Source organism: Myotis nattereri (genome assembly GCF_964212035.1).
Source record: "Myotis nattereri genome assembly, chromosome: 3".
Taxonomy (NCBI): Eukaryota; Metazoa; Chordata; class Mammalia; order Chiroptera; family Vespertilionidae; genus Myotis; species Myotis nattereri.
The window spans coordinates 28,184,153-28,202,838 of NC_138077.1; positions in this window are offsets into that span (position 1 = coordinate 28,184,153).

Sequence of the window (18,686 nt, forward strand, 5' to 3'; positions counted from 1 at the left end):
CTGGACACTACAATCATGGTCATATCCAACAGTTTGTCAAAATTCCCTCTTAATGAGTGTCAGTGACAGGATGCATATATTCAGACCGCTCTTGCTGCACCTGACTCTTGACATTATCTTGCAACCAGAAGAAAGTTGATTGTAGTGAAACTCTTAATCTCTGTTTTAGCTGTTCTATGATCCTTAGTGATGTTCTCAACCAAATTTGATGTCCATGCCATGACCACATGTCCTGCTCAGTCATCCACTAGTATACTGAATGTTAAATTATATATATAGCCAACATCTATTGAGTACTAAATGCCAAGGTTTTTCATTTATATTAGTGGGTTCAATAATGAAAATAAATGTATGAATTGCATATCATTGCTATACCCATTTTACAGATGAAAAATAAGATGCATGAAGTAAGGTAACAACTGAAAGAGGAAATTGCTGATTCAGATTAAGGTTGTTAAAAGAGGCAATCTATAGGATAAAACAATGTTATTTTGTTTTTCAATATGCAAAATAGTTTTAAATGCCTTCAGCATTTTTATAAGCATCATCTACATTTGTTTTGATATTTCTTATGTCTATTTATAGGTGTTTAAGTATTATATCCTATCTGTTTTTCAATGCATTGTTAATCCTTTTATTATTTGTTTACATAACTTAATAGAGAATAAAATTATATAGAAAATCTATAATTAATTAACAAATATAAACTATAATAGCCTTGAATTCCAAAACCTTTTACATATGTGAAATATTACTATATCAACTCCATAATCTATATCCCAGTATTAGTTAAGTGGTATGCCATCTATTTGTACTATAATATAATGTATCTCTCTCTCTCTCCCACTCTCTGTTGCTAACATCCAAAGTTTCTTTAGCTCACTTCTAAATGTTCTCTGTTCCCTATTAGAGCCATCTCTTGTCATAATCACAGGGACACTTTGTCTCCACATCTGGTCATTCCAAATCGTATCCCTTCTTGGCTTTATTTTAATGGATAGGTTTTCATAATTTTTAACCTGTGGTTAAATTCTCATTTATTTGGTTTATAAGGTAAATATTAGATCATGTTCATAGTTTTATTTTATTTAAACTACTAGTAAGCTTTTCCATTGTCACTTTTTTGTGTAAACTATAGAAAATATGCCATTAGTTATATCATAGTGGTATGTGAAAATTATTTCTAATTCATGTCTAGTTTTAGTTAAAATATAAATTTATATTCTTCTTAGTCTTAAAGGAGTATGTACTAATAGAGATTACTTATGATAGAAATTTGATATGTAGGTAATAAATTAATATTTGCTAGGTTTTCAATGACTAGTTATTATTTAAACATAAATAAAATAAATGTATATTATAAATAATATTGAGGTAAGAGTATTGACTTTCACAAATGTTGAAAGAAGTGAAAGTAATTTGTAATAAGGAGATAAGTCTGTAAAGAGGTAAGGTAATATGATAAAAGTATAAAGATAAAACAATACTTAAGTGTATGTTTCCTATTGTTGCTGAAACAAATTGCCACTTATTTATTTGCTTAGAACAACATGAATTTATTTAGTTGTGCAGAACAGATGCTCAAAATCAGTCTCACTAGTCTCACTAGTCAAGGTGTCAGCAGGGCTGTTCTTTCTTGAGGCTGTAAGACAATAATATCTATTCTTTGTCATTTCCAGCTTCCAGAGGCTACCAATTTCCTTGGCTAATGACCACATTGCTTTAACCTTTGCTTCTATCACATTTATTATTTTTTTTGCTTTTACCCTCTTGTATGGTAAAAATGTCTCTTTTACAATATAAGAAACATATTCATAGGTTCTAGGGACTAGGGCATAGACATACTTGTGGAAACATTATCCTATATAATAAAGAAGTGATATGCAAATTGACTGTCATGGCCTCGCACAAATGGTCACCCCCATGTGGTCACAAGATGGCCACCACAAGATGGCCAGCAGGGGAGGGCAGTTGGGCGTGATCAGGCCAGCAAGGGAGAGTAGTTAGGGGCAACCAGGACAGCAGGGGAGGGCAATTGAGGGCAATCAGGCTGGCAGGGGAGTGGTTAGGGGGTGACCAGGCTCGCAGTCAGAAGCAGTTAGGGGATATCAGGCAGGCAGGCGAGCAGTTGGAAGTCAGCAGTCCCAGATTGTAGGAGGGATGTCCGACTGCCGGTTTAGGATCTGCCCTAAACCAGCAGTCAGACATCTCCAGAGGGGACCCATATTGGAGAGGGTGCAGGATGGGCTGAGGGACACCACCCCAGTGCACAAATTTCATGCATTGGGCCTCTAGTTCCATAATAATATATGATAAAATATTTTTGAAAATTAAAAGAAAAAATCAAATGTTAATGTTGTTATTTTTATATCAAGTGGCCAAGTAATCACGAGTTCAATATAGACACTCAAGGATCATTTTCATAATTTTCTTTAATTTGATCTTATGTTTACTTGTATTTGGACTTTACAGAAATTATAATAATATGTGTACTTCAGATACCATGATTCCCATCCTACAAAAGAGGAAATATGCACAATGTGTTCTGGTGACTTGCTTAGGTCACGTGTAATTACAAACAGATTTAGGGCTAAAATCTAAATTCCTAGCACCTACTCAAGTATATTCTCTACTGTTCTTCAATATTTTTCATAAAAGAAAAGAAAGAAAATCAACCACTGGAAGATAGAAAGGCTGTCTAAGAAGTTTAAGCCAAATACTGGTAGCTCTAGTTCTTCAAGTCAAGAAATATGGCATGCCCATCTTTGTATGGACAGAGTAAACATAGAGGCTGAAACATAATAGGTGCTTAAGTAAAGTATTATAGAGAATAATAATGAACTTAGAATTTGGATTATACACATAAGTTTATTTGTCATTTCCCTTTCATATTTATTTAGTATTATTATGTGATTTTTAGTGAAACTAAAAAATTTCATTTAAGAAGGGATTATTAATACCTACTTATGAATATTTCACTCTGCTTTTCTGGTCGTACACCTTCCTGTACATTTACTTCCTGCTAGCAACAAAACATGACAAACCAAATCAGAATCAAAGTGAAAGCTGAATCTAAATCATCCTTATTGGATATTCTAAGTGCAGTTGAGATTCTGTAACATCAGCCACACCTCGCCAGGTAGTTATGATAATCAGGTCCTTCAAAGATTCTCTATATTCAGTTGGTATAATTAGTTTGTGTTGAAAATAAGATCCATGCATATTTTAGGACTTTTATCAAGGAGCAACATGTTCAATGAACTAATTTCTCCATATTCCCTGTGATTTTCTCTGCAGGCAACAAGGAACTTTTAAAGGTTTGTCACATATTTCCCCCCATGAATTCTCTGCTTCAATCTGTAATGTTTTTTATGGCTTTGTTTTCAATAGTCCTCCTGCAATGAATGCTTTTAGTACTTCCTCTATTCACATCATAGTGTATTTTCTGATTTCTCTGATTTAAGCATTAGTTATGAGACTTGCTGTGGCCAGTGGCTAATGAGTGGCTCTTATCTTTTGAATATTCTTGCAGAATTTGCCCTGGCCCTTGCATTCCTGCTATCCTAGAAGAGAATGTGTCTTGGGTAGCCTCTAACCAAGGAAAATAAATTACACATAGCATAGACCTGGGTCCCGCCCACAGTCTGGATCTAAGCTGAACATACTATGGCTTGAAGCAGAGCTTCTCATCCATGAACAACCAATTTTAACCAAGTTTCTTCCAATCCACACACCCATAAGCATGAGAACTAATGATTGCTATAGTAAACAACTGAATTCTGAGCAATTTTTAAATAGTATTTTTACTTCAAAACCTAAATGATAAAGAAACCTTTTCAAATTAAACTCAAAGTTCACCCAGGCTGGCTAATTGATTCCTGTTCCCCATCTCTCTCCCTCTTCCCATAGTTTATTGCCCTAGTTCCATTAGAGCAAAGCTACATTGCATTTGCTTTTAAGATCATTTTTAAAAATGTAGATGGAAAGAGCTGATATTTAGAGATAATGAAAATGTTAACTGTATTGAAAGATCTACTATCTACTTTCTTTATTTTTTATTTGTATGGAAGATTGAAAATTACCTAAATAATGAATTATGTTCAGGCTATGATTACATTCCGGTTATCAGCATGATATACAAATTCTTGCTGAGTATATTACATTGTTTCTATTGGTTACAATGTAGGGTGTGTTCTATTGATTTAGGTGTCTATCTATCTTTCTCTTACCTTTCAAATTTTCCAAAGATTTACCCTCCTGCTCTATGAAGAGAGGCAACGTAGACAAATAGCAAATGAGAAATATTTTTTTTTAATTTAAATTCTTTATTGTTTAAATTATTACTTGAGTCTCTTTTTTCCCCTATTATTCTCTCCCTGGCAGCTCCCACTTCCCAGCACATTCCCTCACGCCGCTGCTGTCTGTGTCCATTGGTTATGCTCATATGAATGCATACAAGTCCTTTGGATGATCTCTTACCCCCAAACCCCCTGCATTCCCTCATAGGTTGGACAGTCTATTCGATGCTTCTATCTCTCTGGTTCTGTTTTTGTACATCAGTTTATGTTGTTCATTATATTCCACAAATGAGTGAGATCATGTGATATTTATCTTTCTCTGACTGGCTTATTTCACTTAACATAATGCTCTCCAGTTCCATCCGTGCTGTTGTAAATGGTAAGAATTCCTTCTGTTTTACAGCAGCGTAGTATTCCATTGTGTAGATGTGCCATAGTTTTCTAATCCACTCATCTGCTGATGGGCACTTAGGTTGTTTCCAAATCTAGCTATTGTAAATTGTGCTGCTATGAACATAGGGGTGCATATACCCTTTCTGATTGGTGTTTCTGTTTTCTTGGGATATATTTCTAGAAATGGCAAATGGAAGTTCCATTTTTAATATTTGAGGAAACTGCATACTGTTTTCCACAGTGGCTGCACCAGTCTGCATTCCCACCAGCAGTGCAAGAGGGCTCCTTTTTCTCCACATTCTCTCCAGCACTTGTCGTTTGTTGATTTGTTGATGATAGCCCTTCTGACAGGTGTGGTACCTGTGAAGTGTGAGATGGTACCTCATTGTTGTTTAGATTTGCATCTCTCAGATGATTAGTGACATTGAGCATGTTTTCAAATGTCTCTTGGCCTTCTATATGCTCTCTTTTGAAGTGTCTATTTAGGTCCTTTGCCTATTTTTTGATTGGATTGTTTATCTTTCTTTTGTTAAATTGTATGAGTTCCCTGTAAATTTTGGAGATTAAATCCTTATTGGAGATAACATTTGCAAATATGCTCTACCATGCAGTGGGCTTTCTTGTTATTTTGTTGAAAGTTTCTTTTGCTGTGTAAATTAAAGCTTTTTATTTTGATGTGGTCCCATTTGTTTATTTTCTCCTTAGTTCCCATTATCCTAGGAGCTATATTAGCAAACAAAAGCCCTGGACCAGATGACTTCATAGGGGATTTTTACCAAACATTCAAAGAAGTAAAACCTATCCTCAGACTATTCTAAAAAATTCAAGAGGAAGGCACACTTCCAAGCTCTTCCTATGAAGCCAGCATTATCCTAATCCAAAAACCAGATAAAGACACTACAAAGAAAGAGAATTATATCCCTGCTGAACATAGATGCTAAAATCCTCAAAAAAAATTCTAGCAAATTGGATCCAACATTACATTAGAAAGATCCTACTCCATGACCAAGTGGGATTTATTCTGGGGATGCAAGGCTGGTACAATATCTGAAAATCAATAAACGTGATACATCACATAAACAAATTGAAAGAAAAAAATAACATAATCATATCAATTGATGCAGAAAAGGCATTTGACAAAATCCAACACCCTCTCCTGGTAAAAACTCTCAGCAAAGTGGGAATAGAGGCATCATAAATCAACATAATAAAAGCCTTATATGACAAACCTACAACCAACATCATACTTAATGGGCAAAAACTGAAACCATTTCCCTTAAGAACAGTAACAAGAGAGGATGCCCACTTTCACCACTCCTGTTTGACATAATACTAGAAGTACTATCCATAGTGATCAGACAAGAAGAAGAAATAGAAGGTATACAAATTGAAAAAGAAGAAAACTTTCATTATGCACAGATGACATGATATTGTACATAGAAAACCCTAAAATGTCCATACTACCCAAAGCAATCTATAGATTCAATGCAATCCCCATTAAAATACCAATATCATACTTTAAAGACCTAGAACAAACTCTCCAAAAATTCATCTGGAATTTAAAAAAGACCCCAAATAGCTGCAGCAATCTTGAGAAAGAAGAACAAAGTTGGAGGATCACAGTACCATATATTGGTCTCCAAATTGCCTGGTACTGGCACAAGAACAGACATATAGACTAATAGAACAGAACAGAGTACCCAGAAATCAACCTGAGCAAATGAGAAATATTAATCCAACATGAGTGTTTTACACATTTACCATCTTTTAGACCTTGTTCAGATTTTATAATGTGTAGAATAGAACTATTTTTAAATTAGCTCAATCATTTTAAGTCCATCCATTATCCATGATTACTGCTTTTTAATGCTTATTATGAAATTTCCACTAATTGTTCTCTATAGTCACTATTTTAAGTTCACTGATTATATTTGTTGACTATTCTTTTACAGAGTTTTCCATTTTATAAGACAGAATATGTTCATGTTTTAATGATGATTCCTTAAGGTAGACTAGCAAAGTCACATGCAAACCATTTGATTCCCAGGCAATGGTTGTATTATTGTCATAAAAATGAATTTCTTTCCAATGTTATAACTATTTCTTTACTCCTGTACCTCAAAGGGCCCATATCTGTGTCCATCAAATGCTAGTTTTGAGGCCATTAATTCTTAACCATATAACTCAAATATACTTATTCTCTCAAATACTTTTGTTTAATTGCAATAATATAACTCACTCTTGTAGTAGGTTCTACTTGCTTCTAGAAGATTCCAGGTAACGGAAAGATTTTATTGCTCTCATTAAGATGTCACACATAATCTCTATCAAATGATTGGATTATCATATACTTAAAAACCCTCCCACTAATCAAGTATGAGTAGTAAAAAAAATATATACTGCACAGATGGGTAGTTAACTTATTTTCCATTGAGCTAGCAAAGCTCTCCATGATGTTGCAGCAGCTGTGATGAGAATTGTAGATGTCCCCAACCTATGCTTCATTTAACTCAAGAAATACTCAAAAATTGCATTGTGTAGAAAATAAAAATGTATTTTAAAGCAATGGAGTTCAGTGTCCTGAAGCAGCATTTCATTTAAAAAATATGTTTTATTTATTGATTTCACAGAGGAAGGGAGAGGGAAAGAGAAAGATAGAAACATCAATGATGAGAGAGAATAATTGATCAGCTGCCTCCTGCATGCTCCACATTGGGGATCAAGCCCGCAACCTGGCCATTTGCCATGACTGGAAATTCTGGTTCATCAGTTGATGCTCAATCACCAAGCCACACAGGCCCGGCAGCAGCATTTTATTTTTAACATCTGAAGTTTTAGTACAAACGTTGGAACTAATATATTTATTTCTTCTGACAACTTTACCATCAACTTACATTGTATTTCATCACTAAATACATACTGTTGACTTAGTCATAAACACCCTATGAAAATCAATGTGATTTTGGTGCAGGAAATGAAAGAATCGTATGGTAAATATTATGATTCAATTGTTTACAACTCATTTATTTTTCCCAGACACTGATAATACCACCTTATATTTTTTATAGTACTTTTTTTTTATATTCAAAGGCATTCTCCTGTCAAATGGAAATAAAAATGCTTGTCTTACCTTCTTCACAGAGCTGATAGTGTGATTACCTGACATAAAAGAAATACAAACATTTTCTAAAGCAAAGAGTGCTATGAGTGATATTGGATTATCATAGTTATTATGCCTGAGGGGAATGTTAGTAAAAAGTGTAGAGGCTTTTAAGTGAGACTTGTGTTTTACTTCTAGTACCATTACTTATAATTTTAATGTATCAAACTCAGTAATTTACTTTTGCTTTGAAACTTCACATTGTTTTGCATAAAAAGTTTGAATAATTATAAACTATCATATAAGGTGTAGGTATACATGCTTGAAAATTATAGTAGTTTATGTATGGAAAACGCATAGTTCGGTGTTGAGTTAATGTGAGATAGTCATGGCATTTTTAAACATCATAAAATCCAATATTTAAAAGTAGTAATGGGGGATAGACTGGCTCAGGTCACATATTCACCATAGATATCAAGGGCCCACATTGAATCCAAGAAAAGAAATACAATTATAATAGCTGAAGGACATCTTTCACTTGCCCTTCATTTAGTGTGCCTAAGTGGTATTAGTATTTCTGCTTGGACAAAGCTACTTGATGTTGTATTTCTGGTGAATCTGTAATTGCTAGCCTATATATAGTAGGTCATAATCCCATTAGAAATAATCCCTGTTAAATTGCTAAAGAGACTCAAGAATCCTCCATCCTCCATCTAATCTTCAAGAATTAGTCAAATCACTCTATCCCCAGGGAGGAAAACTTTTACATGGGTTTGAGGATAATAAAAAGGTTGAACTACCATGACAATGGGTACCATTGCAATGCTAATTAAAATTTGGCATATACATAATTATAGTCCCCTTTGAGACTTCCTCCATAACCAGAGTGGTAAAAAGAGAGGCTACACTCTTTGACTCCCTTTGTTTGAGACATATTTTGCTTTTGCCTCCCTCCGACCCTGCCCCCCATGACCCCCCCCCATAATGAAAAATAATGCCAGGGTTCATTTTCCCATAGATAATGTGTTTCCTTAGTTGGACTCATTCTCTTTCTTGCTTTTTCACTTCATCAAATTTCAAGGGGACATAGATCCAGACCTTCCCTTAAAAAGAAAGTCCTAGCATAATTTCTTTCATTTCACCTGATGTCCCAGACTCAAAGGTCTGGAGTTCAAGGGCTAAAGATACCCCTTTCTACTCTGGTGGGGAGGATATGATTGAATCAATATTTGTATCCTGCTTTCAGATTTCTATTCAAGCTTTATAATTTATTACTTCTTAACTATTTTACACAACTTGTATTTTATTTGTTTACGTACTTAATGGCTATCTCCCTTCTGTCCCTGCTAGAAAACAAACTTTATGTAGGCAAAATTTTTTATAGTGTTTTTCCTATTATTCAGAAGAGTGCTGGTAAATGATGGGTGCAAAATACATAATTGATGCATAGATAATTCAGTAAATCAATGCAAAACTAGTATTTGAATTTAAAGAAAATATGTATTTCCAGACTTTGGCCTGCCCAGTATAAAAGAAACCTACCATTTTTGTGTTCCAGTTGAACATACTATAGCTCTATCATACAGTTAAGCCAAATTCCACACAATAATAAATAATTGCTTTACATTTTCATTATCATCTCCTTCAAGGTCCCCAGAAGTTATGCTAAGAATGAGTGGGCAAAAGATCAAGACAACACCATACTGACATATTAATATTACTATCTAATAGCTCATCAATCCAATACTTACAAAAATAATATAGTTATCCTTATGACAAAAGAAATTCTAATACTTCTATAAAACAAAAAATAAAAAAAACACACAGGAAAAGTACACATAATCCTAACACAGGGGAAAAAACCCAGCACAAATATAGTACTTTTTATTTTAGGTACTTTCCTAGGGATATTTATATTTTCAGTATCAAATCAGTCTCACAATTTTTGTTTATGTGATTGTGTATGCCATAATACCAGTAGTGTGGTCCCCTATCATTTGATTTATATAGCATGAATTCTGAAGTCTACACAGAACACCAGATTAACAACTGTAATGCATTCATCCAATCCCCTAATGGTGAAAATTGCTGTGTGGTTTTGTTTTTCTGTTTGTGTTCTAATTTCCATAGTTTGCTGTTAGTGTTTGAGTAGAAATTTTCTAGAAAAATATCCTTGACCTTACAGAAGTTAAAATTGTGGTCCATAATAGTTTATTTATTCAAGCATTATATTTTCTGAAACAGAATTTGAACACAAGCTTTTAAATTCTTATTTCACTATTCTTAAGAAAGCACATGGTCATGAAAAGTAAGTTGCATTACTTATTGTCAGCATTAAATTAAATCATTATTTGGATTTCTGATGTTGAGGAAATCAGCTGGGATAATACTAGAAACCTTGTCTAACTGTTAGAGAAACATTGCATCATAAATTATTTCATATCAATGTCTTCATTCATTTTTTGAAGAAAATATACAATAAAATAGGTATTTATAAAAATTAAGTTTGTCTAAAATAAATAGATAAAAAGAGATTACTCAGAGGTAGTGAAGGATGTGGATTCTACATAATCAGAGTCTGGGAATGAAGTAAGAGACCATATTGTGAGAGAAAAGAATAAGGAGGGCTTTGGAACCTGTATTCACCCTTTGCTGGTTCCTCAGCCTGTTATTTTGCCTAGCTGTGTGTTCACAATGGTATTACTCTGCTATATGGAATACATAAAAAAGTGAGATGGGTAAAAAGAATAGCACATTCATTTAAAAATGATTTGTTTATATTTATTTGTATAGAAATATGAGTATATATATATATGTATACATGTGTATATATATATATATGTCACAATGTTATACACACAGATATTTATACATGTTCCCAATACAACTTTTCTAGGTTTAAAAATACTGATTTAGTGTAAATGAACTTGAATGTTGTTTTAATGGCATTACAGTGGTTTTATTCCACTGAATATTAGTTAATAATGTTTAAAGTAGAATAAGAATGAAAGAAAATCTAGGAATCAATTATACATAATAATAAGAAAACCCTAAATACTAGGTCTCCTTGTGTTCATTGTGTTTACAGCCAGTTCCTCAATCCACTTATGATTGCAATTTAAACTAAGAGTTATTCCAATTAATTCTAAATTACAATGAACATCCCATAGATATTACTGCATCTATATTGGTATCAAGTGTTTTTTTCTTGATGGATATTATAATAATAATTACCAAAGGAAATGCTGGTAATAAGGTTTTAATTTTTAAATGTTGTTAGTATATTTTAAATTTTTAATTGTATTTAAGCATGGACAAACCTGAAATTAAATGTTGAATGTACTCTTTAAAGCCAAACAGGTGTTCTAGTCAATAGCTTAACTTTGTTGAAATTCAGTGAATATCTTGAAAACTAATTAAACATTTGAAAAGAAATACTCCCCTATGAGAGCTCCACTCTTTCCTGTGAAGGCTTTTTGGAACTGCTATAGTCGGAGCTGGAAAAACTAAACACCTGCTTTTAAGGGACTCATGAATGTTTAATCCTGATGAATTTATTACTCCAGTGGGATCCATGCAAACAGAGCAGATCAAGTAAACATGAAAACAAAGTATTCCCTACTCCAGAGGCCTTTCCTTATGCTACCTACCTTCAGTTATTCTATTTTCCTCATATTAATTCTAGTATTTTTATTGTTCATGATTACATGTGTATGTATATATATTCTTGCAAAGTAATGAACATATTTTAACCATAAACAGGAATATTTAAAAGACTCTTAATCACTTTCTTAATCTGTTAATAATGTACATGTAACACATTAGTTAAAATTAAATCCAAAGTTAATTTTAAAATACTTTTGCAGCTGGGGTTAACCCTAGGGACATTATTTTTTCCTCAGTATGAAATATAATACTTTCTTTGAATTCTTATAATGTATCTTAAGTATGCCTAAGTAAATTTTGCAAAAGGTAAGAACCATATACTTAATAAGTTATTTTATTTATATATAGACTACAGGTCCCATCTAGTTTAAACAGAATTAACATGTATCATGTAAAATTGTAAAAAACTATGGTAACTTGCAAGTTCATGAAATACTAGATAGATGATAGGTGATAGGTAGATAGATAGATAGATAGATAGATAGATAGATAGATAATAAACATCTATATATATATATAAAAGCCTAAGCGACCATTACGACCAAATGACCAGAATGGCCAGAACGACCGATTGACCAGTCACTATGATGTGCATTGACTGCCAGGGGGCAGAAGCTCAATGCAGGAGCTGCCTCCTGGTGGTCAGTGTGCTCCCACAGCCAACCTCCTGTGGCCCCTTTCCCCGGCTGGCCAGCTCTATTGGCCCCCGGTGCTAAACCATTCATAGAGACCTGTTTCAGGATCAGGGTTTCATAGGTAGCAGAGCAGCTCCCTTGCTGTGATCTATTGAAAGTCAGCCCGTGACACAAGGGTTTGTCTTGCTCCCATCCTCTCCCTTCCCCAGTGAAGGAAGGAGAACGGCGGGGAGGAGGGGAACTGTTCAGTGGCATCTGTGTTAGGTGGCCATTTCTTTCATGCCCAGCCTGATGGCCGTCACCTCCTCTCCTGACCCCACCAGGTCCCTCAGGCCTGGACTGGGGCAGGGAACTGGGGATGGGGGGCGGCGGATGAGGCCCCTTTCCCAGGGGGCTGAGGGCTGGCTCCCTCCTTGGAGCCGGCCAACCTCCTGTAGTCCCTCCCCCTTGGCTGGCCAACCTCCTGCGTTCCCCCCCCCCCCCCATCGTGTATGAATTCGTGCACTGGGCCTCTAGTCTTAGATATAAGCAGTGCAATTTCAATCAATCAGATTATTATGTTTGTGTTTTATAGTCAGTTACTCAATCCACTTATTCTATAAGCTTCCAAGTAAAGGGTATAGATAAAAAGAATAAACAAACAAATAATATATTTGAATAAATCCTCTCTTCTTGAACAGTCTGGTACAAAAACATATAATGTCAGTGTGCCCATGCACACATTCTGCCAATCTTTAATATTGTATCAGTTCTACTGTAATTAAGCATTTTAGTAGATTTTAAATTCTTCATTGGCAAAGATATGACTAGGACATTTAACATCATTTTTTGACACCTTAAATATAATGTTTTCTTTGGGTTGTGTAACTGAATCCTATTATGTAGTTACTCTGCTCACTCAGAAGAAAACTAGAGCTAGCAAAAGCAAATATAAGTTGGAATAAGAGTGACAGAAGTGTCTAAATCTCCGGAAAAGTGAAAACCAACAGGAATTAACAAAATACAAGAATGACTGATTCTTTCTTTTCCCCTATACCTCAAATTTTGTTACCTCGTCTTTCAAATGTCCACATCCACCATGGGTACCTCCACAACAGGTCACTATTTGTTCTACCTTTCTTGCTTCTTTCACTGTTGTCTATACTCTGCCACAGAAGAGCTAGAGTGAACTCAAAAATGTATTTCAGATCACATCAAACCCCTGATAAAATGACTTGACTTGACAATAAAATTTTAAAAAAGCCAAACTACTTATCATGAGTTCTATAACCTTACCCTGGAATACAATGGAATGCAACTCAACACTAAAAATGAAGAAAATAACTAATAGATGTGGCAACATGAATGAATTTCAAAGACATTATGCTGAATTGTGACAGAAGTCAGTTTCGAAAGATTAAATATGGTATGATTCCATCTTATGGTATCCTAGAAAAAAAATCAGAGACAAAATATTATTCAGTGTTTGCCAGAGGTTAGAGGTAGAAAGAGAATGTGCTTTCAAAGTTGCAGTACAAGGGAGTTTTTTTGGGATAATGAAATTATTTTGTACGGATTGTGTGGTGCTTACACAAATCTGCACATGTGCTAAAACTTAACACCAAAAAAAAAAAAAAAAAAAAGACAAAGTTTCTATTTGTTAATTAAAAAACAAACAATATTAATTAAGTAATAATTGGTTTCAGTTTTTCAGCTTGCCAAATATAATTTTGTATTCTTGCATAAATTATTCAACTTCTTAATAAATGAAGGAGAACAGTACTATTACTTTTTAAGGACAGCTCCCTCTAAAATATAAAGTGTTGTCTCCCTGTCTTCCTTGTTTAGTCTTATTTTTTTCAGTTAATATCCAGAGATGTATTATTTATATTTCTCAGGAGAGATTCAATTGATCTACTTGTTTATGTTAAAGCAGTCTATGCATCTACCTGTTTTTGTCAGAAAATAAATTTTGCTGGAATTATCGTGGATTTATATGGCAGAGTGGGTGCTTTGCCAATGATATATAACAATTAAAAGTTAACACAACTAATAAATAGTTTTCTATAAAAATATGATCACAGGCCAAAATATTCTAATTTTATTTTTTAATATGCAGGTGATATGCTTAAATAAACAATTAAAAAATAAGTCAAGGAGCCCTCCTAAATTTAATAGGTTATACTGAATTATTTTTTCCTAATTCAAGATTAATAAAACGTCTTTTTAAAAATATATTTAATTGACATTGCAGGCGTAAAATCTCTTTTTCAAACAGTGAACCTCAGGTGTCATATGTCTGCATTTAGATAGATACCCAACATGTTTATTCAGCCTTTTGAAATCACAAGGTATCATATGCCTCTTCCTGATTTAATATGAGGGGTGTAGAATATCTCTACAGCAAAGGTGATTATTATATTTCTTTCATGTGTATGAAAGTCTCATAACTCACAGACATCACAAAGTGCCTACAGAGTTTGTGAGTTATTAAGGTCAGCCATGGGATAAAATAAGATAATCACTTTTTACTGCTGAAATATTCCATTTATTTTTATGAGAAAATTTTTTATTGATTACTAGTTTAAGAATGGCAGAAACTAATAAAGCACCCAGGGGATTTTCCTTGTCCATCTGTCTATCATTCCAGGCTGTATCAGTCTGTGCCCTTGATTGTTTTAGTGGTGGTCATACACCACAAATGATGGTAGCGTAGAAGGATAAATATTTATTTCATTTAAATTTGTGAATTTTTAAATATTTAAATATAAAATAACTGTTCTCTACTCAGTAATTTATTTTCAGGAAGTAGGGAAAAAAACAAAAACCCACACTGGCTTGTATGGCCCTAGTCAGTATGAAATAGAAATGCAGTTTCTGGGCTTTGTAAAATAGGCTTTCATTGAAAACCAAAGCAGTAAAAAAAGTGAAAATCAAGAATTAGTAAGCAATTCTTGATTCCAATTTCTGAAGTGCATTTTTTAAATATAAAATTCATTATGATAAGGTTATGCTGATATAATCACTAATGAGAATTCTGAGGTGTGAATTTATTAAGAAAAATATTGAGTATGATGAAAGGATCTTAAATTTTCTAAAAGCAAAGGATGTAGTATGTGTAATTAAGTGTGTACATATGTGTTTGTCCTCCATCCACTTATAATGTTAAGACTGAAATTTCTGACAGGAAAGCATGATATGAGAAAATATTTACTTAATCTCAGAAATCAATGCCCTTTATATTTTACTCTAATAAGTACTCATTACTTATAAAAATTACTGTTGTTTTTCTTGTATTTACTCATTAATTCTTGATTGATTAAACTTTTATTCATTCATTTTTTTTAGGAAGGTTTAAATTTAATAGAGAAAGTCCTCTCCTAGAAATTTGTGTTCCCTATAAATATTTCCTTTCTTTATCAATATTTCAACAGCTCTATTTATTTAAAATTGCAGTGAATTTATTGGGGGTAACATCAATACTAATAAAATGGTAATATGCTAATTAGACCAGGAGACCTACCGGATATCCTTCTGGACAAAGCCATGGTGGTGGAGCTGAGGCAGAGGTGGTTAAGTAGATCAGGCCAGGAGGGGAGGGCAGTTGGGGGTGATTACGACGGTGGGGGGGGGGGGAGTTGGAGGTGAGCAGGCCAGCAGGGGGGTCCAGTTGGGGGTGAGCAGGCCGGCAGGGGGGGCAGTTGAGGGCCAGTAAGCTGGCAGTGGGGGGCAGTTGGGAGCGATCAGGATGGCGGGGGCCATTTGGGTGTGAGAAGGCTGGCAGTGGAGGAGCTGGAGGTGAGAAGGCTGGCAGTGGAGGAGCTGGAGGAGAGCAGGTTGGCAGGTAGAGTGGTTAGGGGCAATCAGGCAGGCAGGTGAGCGGTTCAGAGCCAGTGGTCTTGGATTGCTAGAGGAATGTCCACCTTCGGATTTAGGCCCGATACCACAAGGATCAAGCCTAAACTGGCAGTTGGACATCCCCCAAGAGGTCCCAGATTGGAGAGGGTTCAGGCTGGGCTGAGGGACCACCCCCCCCCCCCCCGCATGAATTTGGTGCACCGGGCCAATAGTCCTACATAATAAAAGGCTAATATGCAAATTGTCCCCTAGTCCGGGAGTTCAATCGGGAGTTTGACCAAGGGGTGGGGCCGGCCAGCCAACCGTCTGCAGCCCATCTCCTGGCCAGCCCGGCCCAATCAGACCTGATTGGGGTCAGCCAGCCAGACACAACCTGTGCACAAATTCGTGCACTGGGTCTCTAGTTGATTAATAAAATTATATAGGTATCAAATGTATAATTCCATAATACATCATCTGTACATTGTTTTGTGTGTTCATCACCCAAGAGAATATATGCATCCCTGTGTTCATTGTAGCATTATTTACAACTAGAGGTCTGGTGCACAAATTCATGCACAGGTGGGGTCTGGCTGGACTGTCCAGATCCGGGTGTGGGGGGGGGGGGCAATCGAAGGAGGGGCTGTAGGGGGTTGCCAGAGGGCCCCAACCCCTTGTCGAACTCCCAGTCGAAGGGACAATTTGCATATTAGCCGTTTATTATATAGGACTAGAGGCCAGGTGCACAAAAATTTGTGCACTCGGGGAGAAGGGGGGGGTCCCTCAGCCTGGCCTGTGCTATCTTGCAGTCTGGGACCCTTGGGAGATAATGACCTGCTGGCTTAGGCCTGGTCCCGGGTGGCAGAGGGCAGGCCCAATCCCTAGGTGCAGCCCCTGGTTGGGCTCAGAGCAGGGCCGATTGGGGAGTTGGGGCGCCACCCCCTGTCATGCACAAGGCAGGGTGGATCAGGAGGTTGCGATGCCACACTCAGTCACGCTCAGGGTAGAGCCGATTGGGGGGTTGGGACATCACCCCCTGTCACACTCAAGGAAGGGTCGATGGGGAGGTTGTGGCGCCACCCCCTGTCATGCACAGAGCAGGGCCAATCAGGGGGTTTGGGATCCATACTCTGTCACGCACAGAGCAGGGTCGACCAGGAGGTTGGGGAGCTCCCAATGTCATGCACAGAGCAGGATAGGGCCGATAGGGGAGTTGGGGCACCGCCCCCTGTCACACACAGAGCAGGGCAGATCAGGGGGTTGGGGTGCGCCACCCTGTCACACTCAGGGCAGCGCCGATGGGGAGGTTATGGCTCTACCCCGTCACACACAGAGCAGGACCGATCAGGGGTTGGGGCGCCACACCCTGTCACACACAGAGCCACAGGGCGATCAGGGAGTTGGGGAGCTCCCCCCTATCAGGCATAGAGCAGGGCTGATCATGGGTTGGGGTGCCTTACCCTGTCATGAACAGAGCAGAGCTGATAGGGAGGTTGTGGCCCCACCCCCTGTCACACACAGAGCCGCAGGGTGATCAGGGGGTTTGGGCGCTGCCCCCTGTCATGCAGATCCCGGTGCCAGGAGGCCTCGCGGCTCCGCTGATCCCAGTGCTGGGAGGCATATTACCCTTTTACTATATAGGATAGGACCTGGTATACGTGTGGGGGCCGGCTGGTTTGCCCTGAAGGGTGTCCTGGATCAGGGTGGGGGTCCCCACTGGGGTGGCTGGCCAGCCTGGGTGAGGGGATGATGGCTGTTTGCAGCTGGTCACACACCCTTCAGGGTGGGGGTCCCCAGTGGGGTGCCTGGCCAGTCTGGGTGAGGGGCTGAGGGCTGTTTTCAGGCTGGTGGGTGACAGAAGCTCCAAACTGTTCCTTTTTTTCTTTTTCTTTTTTATTCTGGGCCAGCTGTAGCTCTGAGGCTCCAGCTCTTAGGCCTCCGCTGCTGAAAGCAGGTATCTGGTTTGTTTGGGTTCTATAATCGAAACAATGTATAACTCCAGCTCTGAGATCCCGGCTGGCTGAAAGCAGGTTCCTGGGGTTTTGTTTAGCTTCTATGTTTGTTACAATGTTTCAAACTGCAGGCTCAGAGGCCGGCAAGGCAGGCAGGGAACATTGGAGTCCTCTGTCACTGAAGCAAGCAAGCCTCATGTTAGTTTCAAGCTGCCTGGCTGCCGGCCGACATCTTGGCTGGCAGTTAATTTGCATATTGCCCTGATTAGCCAATGGGAAGGGTAGCAGTAGTATGCTAATTACCATGTTTCTCTTTTATTAGATAGAATAGCCAAGACTTGGAATCATGGAATCAGCCCTTGTTCATCAATAGATGAGTGGATAAACAAGGTGTGGTATATTTACCCCATGGAATACTACTTGACCATTAAAAAAAGGAAATCTTACCTTTTACAACAGCATGGATGGACCTGGAGAGTATTATGCTAAGTGAGATAAGCCAGTCAAAGAATGACAAATGCCATATAATTTCACTTATATCTAATCAACAGTTCTATTTTTATTTCCTGTCTTATAAATTTGCATCCATCAAGATGAGTTTTGGTAGTATACTCTCCAAATGGCCAGCTATCTCTACCCATATCAGTAAGTGTGAATTACAATGAAAGCTTTTAAGAATTTTTCAATCTAATTCTTATAATAGTGCAACTGAGTAATAAGTATAAAGGTGGTATTCTGACCGCTGATAACACTTTTCTATGTGTTGTATTGTACACATACACACACACACACACAGTAAGTTAGTATATCAAAATTTTGGAGTGAG